The following is a 9,191-nucleotide window of genomic DNA, read 5'->3' as shown; positions in this document are numbered from 1 at the left end:
GCTGTATTGCCTAATCATCAATCACTGGGAGCACGCGCTTATCCTGCACAAACCGTGTCACATACCTGCGAGAGAAAAGTGAGATGGGAATAAATATTCAAACCACAAGAGAATAGCAAACAGGACTGTTTGTTTGCCTAGTGCTATTACTGTGTTATGGAGCTATGATCTAGGGAAACATTTGTCTAAGACAAAGCTTGTGCTGAGGGTGGCAGCAAATAAAGGTATCCTGCAGTTATATCTCCCTAGTATCTACTTCTTTATTTGTCTCACATCATATCTTATTTTTCTCTCTCTTGTCTCTTTTTATCTTTACCTCCTTTTTCCATTTCTCTTATTTTCTCATTCTGACTCTCCAACACATTTCTCATCAGACTGGAGAGCATTCTGTGGAATTCAGAAGTCTCACTCTCCTACCTGTACAGTGAATCTCTTCCTAATTGGTCAAAGCAAAGGAGTTAAAATAAGCAACATAACAGAGGCTTTTCAAGGGATGTGTCTCTGGACTGCAAAATAATTCAAATTTGGCTATCAGAGGGCTAGATTACGAGTAGCACGCTAACTGTTACGCACAAGCATTAATGGGTTTATTGCGGCTCTTTGCGGGTGTTGTAAGTAGCGTGCATATTACGAGTTGAAAGCAAATGCATTTGTTTTAGTAATTTAACACGCGTTAGTGTTAGTGAGACTTCAAAGCTCTGGTTACCTGTTACGCAAGTCAAAAATGTTGCATCAAAAATACATTTAAAAGTACAGTTACACTCATAATAACACTGTCTAAAAATATATTGCATTTAAAAGGGCTCAAAGATATGATTTAAAGGGATTTATCAAAGAGATACATACATATACATGTCAAAATATGTATATGTATATATATTAATATGCTTACATGTGTGTACATATTTATTTATGTATTTACATGTGTATATATGTATTTACAGACATAAACACATAAATACATATGAGGTAAGGTGTTGGCCCAATTAAAGGTGGTACACTGTGTTTATCCGTCTGTGTCCTGGTGAAGGTCAGGGAAAGCTTTTGATGAAATTGGGTCCCCTCTCTGGATTTCTTGATCTTATGAGAATGAAGATCCTGGACTCTCTGGAGTTTCTACAGGACGGTAATGGTAAGGATTTATGCACACATCCTTTTGCTTTGATCCAAATGGGAACTCACAGCACTCAAGTGGTTTTAGCTCATGGTGAGACTGTCACATTCCAGTGCTCCTCATGTAGGGAAACGTGCTAAGTATTTTTAAATAGATATTCCTATAGATATTCCTATATATCTGTATATATATCTATACCTATATATATATATATATAATTATATATATATATATACATACATACAGTATATATATATATATATATATATATATATATATATATATATATATATATATATATATATATAAATATATATTTTACCAAACAATCCATCAAACATATACAGAAATATTTAAGAATAAATAAAACATATTCTTCTATGTGAAGAACATTGGAATGTGAAATATTAATATTTCATGCTAAGTTAGCATACTTGAGTAAGCGCAATCAGGTTTGTGCACGATTAAGAGTGTTACGTGTTTTTTTCCACTTTTCATGCTCGATTCAAGTTTATGGGGGAATACGTTAACACTTTTGTGATATTCAAAATTTGGATTTTTGCGTGCATTGGGTTAGCTAATCTAGCCCAGAATTAGAAATCTTTTGCAATGCAGTGCTTCATTTCTGATACATATATAGAAAAAAATAATGTAATATCCTGTTAAATTATAAAGCATGCAGAGATTTTAAACAGTTTAAAACAATAAAATAAAAGTTTTTTTCAGGTCAGTTTTTATTTTTGAAGATATTTTTTTTAACTGCCTCATAATTTAGCCTGAATTTCCATCTTGAACAGAATCTGCTTATTTTGTTCTGAAGTTTTCCTTTTATGTAACAGGAGATGCACGCTTCAGCGCAGCTCACTCAGAATACAACTAAACATATGTCATCAGCTGTGTTTCTCAGCCCATTCTTTTAGGATGCATTTTGGTAGCATATGTGAGGAGGGTTCGCTGCAGAACACTGAGTAGGGGGGCTGGGCAGAAGGCAATTTAATTAAGAAATACAAAGCAATTAGTAGGAACAGCCCAGAGACCCTTCCCTTAATCCTTACTAGGAAATACAAAGCAATATCTCACACTCATGGTAACAATTAGGTTCAACAAGCAATGTCTGAATAGGAAACTTAAAAAAAAGAGAGAGAGAGGGGAAAAACACACAAGGACAGAGTAAATGGCCTAGTTATCCAATCTCTGCCAGCGCATTTGTTTTCATCTGGGGTTCACATGCACAAATCTCTCCTTGCTCTCTGATAATGACTTCCCTTTGCAATTTCCTCTCGGAAGTGATAAAACAGACCGCAGTGGTGCTTTAACCTCTTGTTCAGTGAGTGTTATACACATAAGAATGCGTTGCTAGACCTTTCCTGAAAATAAAGAGATAGATGGATAGATAGATAAGATATATCATTTTCATAGAAAATAAAAGTTTGTTAGAATACAAGTAAAGGGATAGTCTAGTCAAAATGAAACTTTCATGATTTAGATTGGGCATACAATTTTAAACAACTTTTTAATTTACTTTTATCATCAAATTTGCTTTGTTCCCATGGTATTCTTTTTTGAAAGCTAAACCTAGGTAGGCTTGTATGCTAATTTCTAAGCCCTTGAAGGCTGCCTCTTATCTCAGTGCATTTTGACAGTTTTTACAGCTAGACAGTGCTAGTGCATGTGTGCCATACCTATACCATTGTGCTCACTCTGTCAGCACTGATTGGCTGAAATGCAAGTATGCCAAAAGAACTGAAATAAGGGGGCTGTCTGCAGAGGCTTAGATACAAGGTAATAACAGAGGTGAAAAGTATATTAATATAACAATGTGTTGGTGATGCAAAACTGGGGAATAGGTAATAAAGGTATAATCTATCTTTTAAAACAATAAGTATTCAGTAGTTCTGACCTGTAGTTACCATAAACAGCAGGCTATAAAAGATGTTCTCACTAGAGGATCTTACACAGTTTTTCTTTGTCTTTTCATATCTTTCCACAGTTACATCTTGGTTCCCAGATATACCACTTTGTCCAGTGCAGGTGATCCTCTGCAATCTTCAAGGAAACAAAATAACAGCATTTAATAGAAACAAGGTGCCCTTAGCTATTCAAACTGCTGCATAGGTGATGGCAATACTGTGCTCCAAGTCACTGTATTTTAAGAGTTGCAATGAGCGGCTATAAAGTAAAATATTTAAAGGGACATACTACTCATATGCTAAATCACTTGAAACTGATGCAGTATAACTGTAAAAAGCTGGCAGGAAAATATCACCTGAGCATCTCTATATAAAAAAGGAAGATATTTTACCTCACAATCTCCTCAGCTCAGCAGAGTAAGTTCTGTGTAAAAAGTTATACTTCACCTGCTCCCAGCTGCAGGTAAAAATAAAAGAAAATGAAGAAATGAACAGCACCCAATCAGCATCAGCAGTGCTGAGGTCATGAACTCTTACTGTGATCTCATGAGATTTGACTTAACTCTCATGAGATTTCATAGTAAGCTTCCTTTACCTGATTGGTGAAATAATACAAGAGTTCACGAGGCTCATCCTTTCAGATGTCCCGGGACAGACACACTAAAATGCTGCTTAGAAATCCTTTACAATGGGATGTGGCTACTGAGGACCTTTTGAGGTAAAATATCTTTCTTTTTTACATAGAGATGCTCAGGTGATATTTTCTAGTCAGCTTTTTACAGCTATGCTGCATCACTTTCAAGTGTTTAAACATTTGGGTATTATGGCCCTTTAAATGGCTTTATAAATGAAGTTTACAGATATAGTCCATGTCTGTTTCCCAGCTCCTCCCTCAGTCATGTGCTTTTTGTTTATAAATGTTATAATCTCATTTTTAATATTGGGAAATTGTTTTACATGTACACCATGACTTAATAATCACCATTATCCATCCAGTGATTCTAAGACTATTAATTAAAAACTAGACCACTAAAACACACAGTAGCACAATATTTAAAGGGACACTGGACTATAAAATATTCTCCCCTTTAATGTGTTTCCATTTTACCTGCTGAGTGTATTAAAGGGACATTAAAGTGGTGAGAACAGGAACAGTAGCAGGGTTACTACCTACCATGGCATTGTTATTTAGAGATGTGCAGGGAAGAAAATCAAATTTACATCAAACATTTACATTAGTTTTTGTTAAAATGAATGTAAATGTTTCAAAGCGTCAGGTGAAAAAAACTCTGGAGAGTGCGCTCACCTGATCCTCTTCTTGTCATAGCCCTGGCCGTGCTAACAGGAGGCTTAGCAGTTCAGCTCCCAGGACCTGCACTAAAGTTAGTGCAGGTCCTGAGTGGCGAGTGCGCTAAGCCTCCTTTAAGCGCAGCCAGAGCCCTGGCAAGAAGAGGACCAGGTTAGCGCACTCTTTGGAGTGCTTTAAGGTATTAAGCTTTTTAAAATAATTTAAAGGAAACAAATAAATGCTGACAAATTTCATCAGTGTTTTTTCTTTTCTTTAAATTTTGCTGGTGCATTCATTCATATTTTTGTTTTCGTAAAAGAAAATGAAAATCTGATTTTCAATACAAATGTACATTCATCCAAAATTGAATGCACTTCTCTATTGTCTTTCCTGCAGCTCTCTTTAAAGCCGTTCTCTCTTTTTTTAACTCATTACAATAACAGGAGCTAAAGCTCTGCATTTTATACTGGGCGCCACCATCTTGTAACACTTGTATTGTTGTATCCTGTGACAGCAACAGAGATCTGTGATGTCACTGGCTTTATGACAGCTGCACCTTTCACTTCAATTTAGCTCGCATAATAGAGAGTAGAAGTGTTACGTTGTTGCAGTTTTTTGCGCAGTTTATAAGCTACATAACAAATATAAGTTCTAAGATGGCGGCTCCCAGTGTGAAGATGCAGAGCTTCACTAAATGATATTTATAAGGGGTTAATATAAGAGAACAACTTTAGACAGCTAAAGGCACAGGACGAAAAACAATACCATGGAGATGTATTCAAGTTTAATGTTCCTTTAAATTGTTTGCAAATAGCTCCTCTACCTTTATATTATCATTTGAAATAGCTGATTTTTGCCTGATAAAACAATGATCTATACTGAAAATATTAATACTTTTGTATTCTCTAATTTAAAAAGTTATGTAAACATTAATCAGAGGCAGCCCAGTAAGGAATGTGAAAGGCAGATGCAAAAATGTTAATTTTTAATTGCTCTCTCTGAATATCAGGATTTTGTGTATAGACAAAGAGATAAGGAGGCATGTGTGTATAAATAAATAGATACAATAAGGATGTCTGCTTTTTCTGCAAGCTCAGCTAATTTAAATGGATTGTGTTTTCAATAAGCAAAATCAGTTATATAATATACAAAGGTAAGCCTAAAGGAGCAGTTTCCCATATATTTTATACTCTGCTGCTAGTATAAGGAGTCACTAGAAACCAAGTTTACAGTACATAGTCCCTTTAATGGCAAGAAGTAAACAGTAAATGATTTTAGCTAAGCAAATAAACAGATTAAAAAACGATCTGTAACTGGAGTATATACATATAAAACAGGACCACACAGGTCAATCCATTCATTTATTCCATTACCTATTGAAAAAAAGAAATTCAACAAATGTACAAGATCCATATGGACAGGTATTATAGAAAGATAAATATGCAATTAAACAGCTGCTTCCCTGGCAGTCACTGACCTGGCGACATGCTGTATCTCCCTCTCACTGCTGTGTTATCTGTTAGATTCTCCTCATCTGGTCGTCTTGTGTTACAATATTTCAGCATTCTGTGAGTACTGTAGAAAGTGAATATTTTTGCAGTATTGAAGGTTTTTAGGAAGGGGGTCAGATCCTATTTCATCTTAGTAATTTTTTTTATAAAAAAATATTTTTTCATGTTATGTTTACCTTGTTTATTCCAGATCATTAACCCTCTGAATCATCTCATTCTGGTAGCCTAGGGGTTAAATAAACCCATTTAATACAAAAGAAAGTTTGAGGGATACTTGAGGAGAAAGTATTATTCAAACAGCTATATCACATAGCACAAATTAGCAAGCTGCTGAATAAGAGTATCAGGCTAAATATGTAATCATTTTTACAACAATGCAACAATGTTGCACAGCAGAAAGAAAGCCTTACTCTATGTGTGAAATTTAAACCAAAAAGATTAAAGGCGGAGGAATACCTCACATACATACCAAATAACTTTATTAAATTATATAAGAAACCAGTCAAACAAAGCACATACTGGCACACATACACACAGTTAAAAGTTGCTAAAACCTAAGGTGTTAAATGAAAGATTCTCCTTATTGTCAGCCGAATCACAGGTCAGAATAAGGGAATAAACTTAGCTTAATGGAAAAAATGCTACTTGCCAAATGATACCCAAAATTACAGGTTAAAAAGTCAGTTGCTTGCCCATACGTAAAGCTCAACTAGATCTGAAGAAAGCTCCTTCTATAGCGGGAGCTGATTTACATTTAATCTGCCTAGCGGTTTAAGGAAATACCAGAAGGAGACCAGCAATAATAATAATGCCACCTAGGTTTCTGTGATAAAAAGATGGACTAAGCCCTGAGTGAAAGTGCCCCTAACGTGAATTTTCACAAACACTTCATTAGAGGGGTACGCACCGGCCGGTTTCCAGGCTTGTTATAGTCAAATTCGCCCCCGCCTCCACACCACTATTGGATCCTGGATGAGCGTTATTCTGACATTCATAGGCTATGGTACTTGTCAGTCTAAAGATGATATCCGATCTGGACATAATGTCATATCCATAGCGTCCAATCAGATGTTTGCTGTTGTGTTATACTGCATATGATTGGAAGATCATATGAACAGCTGTTAGTGAAAGTTAATGTTATACTATAATATATTAACATCTGATTGGACGCTATGGCTATGATATCCTTACGTCCAGATCGGATATCATCTTTAGACGGACAAGTACCATAGCCTATGAATATCAGAATAACGCTCATCCAGGATCCAATAATGGTGTGGAGGCGGGCGAATTTGACTATAACAAGCCCTGAAACCGGCCGGCACGTACCCCTCTGATAAAGTGTTTGTGAAACATGCATTAGGGTCACTTTCACTGAGGGCTTAGTCCCTCTTTTTATCACAGTAACCTAGGTGGCATTATTATTATTGCTGGTCTCCTTGTGGTATTTCCTTAAACCGCTAGCAGATTAAATGTAAATCAGCTCCCACTATAGAAGGAGCTTTTTTCAGATCTAGTTTCACTCAGCTTTCAATAGATTGGTCACTTGCTGAATGTACAAGAGTAGTTTAAAGGTACAGTAAACACCTTGATATTGTAATATAAACATTTTAGTTATGTGTAGTTTAAAAACTACAATATACTTTTATTATTTATTTTGCCCTCTTTTTATGAAATTTAACTCTGAAAATTGTAGACATGCACCCTGCTGACTTCAATACTAATCCTGCTACACATATGTCCCTAAATGGCTTTAGCTGATAACAAAGGCAAAACAATTTCCTTTAAACTAACTTAATAACTGCGATTAGACTTATTGTCTGCAGACTAGAGCCCAGATTGGTTCCTCCAAATAAGGCAAAAGGTGCTTTTTTCAGGGCCAGACTGGCCCTGGAAGTGTTTAAAGAGCAGTCTCCCGGTCCCGCCTTCACCCATACTACTTTGCCTAGGGCCATTTTGACTCCCACCCTCATTAAGTGCAATCCTCGGCTACTTTTTTGCCTCTACAGGCCCCCACACCCTAGTCAGGAGCGGAGCAGCCTTGAAGAAATGCGCTATGCATGCACACAAGGTTTGCTCCATGACCTCCCTGACCAAGGATATGGCTCTATGGTGATAGCTGCCTACCGGTCCCCCAGGAAAGTATCCCGGTGGGCCAATCTGGCACTGGCCTTATTTGTTGCAATTGCAGTAAAAAGGATGTTATTATTTTTATTTATTTTTAATGTTTAGACTTGTTATTCTACAGCAAAACACTAGAAATGTCTTGTAATTCCAAGGTATTTGCTGTCCCTTTAACAATCAGCATGTCTAATGCCCTTATAGGCCGAAGAAGAAGAGTAAAGTTTATAACTTAAAGGGACAGTCAACACCAGAATTGTTGTTGTTTAAAAAGATAGATAATCCCTTTATTACCCATTTCCCAGTTTTGCATAACCAACACTATTATATTAATATACTTTTTACCTCTGTGATTAACTTGTATCTAAGCATCTTCTGATAGCCCCCTGATCACATGACATTTTATTTATTATCTATTGACTTGCATTCTAGCCAATTAGTGCAGTGTCTGCCACAATCCACAGGCGTGATCACAATGTTATCTATATGGTTAACATGAACTAGCTCTCCCCTGTTGTGAAAAGCAAATAAAAAAGCATGTGATAAGAGGCGGCCTTCAAGGGCTTAGAAATTATCATATGAGCCTTCCTAGGTTTAGCTTTCAACTAAGAATACCAAGATAACAAAGCAAAATTGGTGATACAAGTAAATTGGAAAGTGAAAAATGACATACCCTATTTTAAACATGAACATTTTTTATGGACTTGACTGTCCCTTTAAGTGAGAATTTTGGAGGAGAGGAAAAGCTGAAAGTCTTTTATTTGCTCCTAATAATAAATGTGCAGAATTGTTTTATTTATCTAAGAAGTACCATAACTACCTACAGCCAGGACAGGATGGAAATCATACACAGTGGCATATTATTTTTGAAAGACCCTTTAAAAATGTTCTTTTTTGACACTGTAAGTAGGAATCTCAATCATTTAACATAACTTCTTGACGTTTCTGTAGGGTTTTTTTGTTGTTTTTTTTTTTTTTGTAAGAGTGTAGAACAAAACCCTATTTTTATCAGAGTTAAAAAAGAACCAAGAACGTACAATGTCAAAAATATATATAGTTGAAGTCCTTTTCACTTAATTTCACTTCAGGGCATTTACAAGATGCTTTTAGAAAGAGAATGAAAGCAGCCGATTTCTGGAGGGTAAATCAGGCTTTCTCTGATCGTAACTTAATGTGACATGTGTCACTTCACTTCTACGCTAATACACTAATGAATGCACAGAGGAGAAGACATTTTGAAGTCAATC

General features: G+C 35.9%; 1 long non-coding RNA gene across 1 annotated transcript; it reads right to left on the bottom strand.

Moving 5' to 3' along the window:
• Positions 1-2,420: 2,420 nt before the first annotated feature.
• Positions 2,421-6,202, bottom strand: LOC128640536 (uncharacterized). The gene is made up of 4 exons (XR_008399356.1): positions 6,000-6,202; positions 5,790-5,887; positions 3,015-3,160; positions 2,421-2,481 (listed from the first exon to the last, which is right to left on the bottom strand). It is a non-coding gene; the product is annotated as an uncharacterized LOC128640536 (long non-coding RNA).
• Positions 6,203-9,191: the final 2,989 nt, after the last annotated feature.

Source organism: Bombina bombina, chromosome 1 (genome assembly GCF_027579735.1).
Source record: "Bombina bombina isolate aBomBom1 chromosome 1, aBomBom1.pri, whole genome shotgun sequence".
Lineage (NCBI taxonomy): Eukaryota > Metazoa > Chordata > Amphibia > Anura > Bombinatoridae > Bombina > Bombina bombina.
Note: the sequence above shows the minus strand (reverse complement) of the source record. Positions and strands in the feature narration are given on the sequence as shown.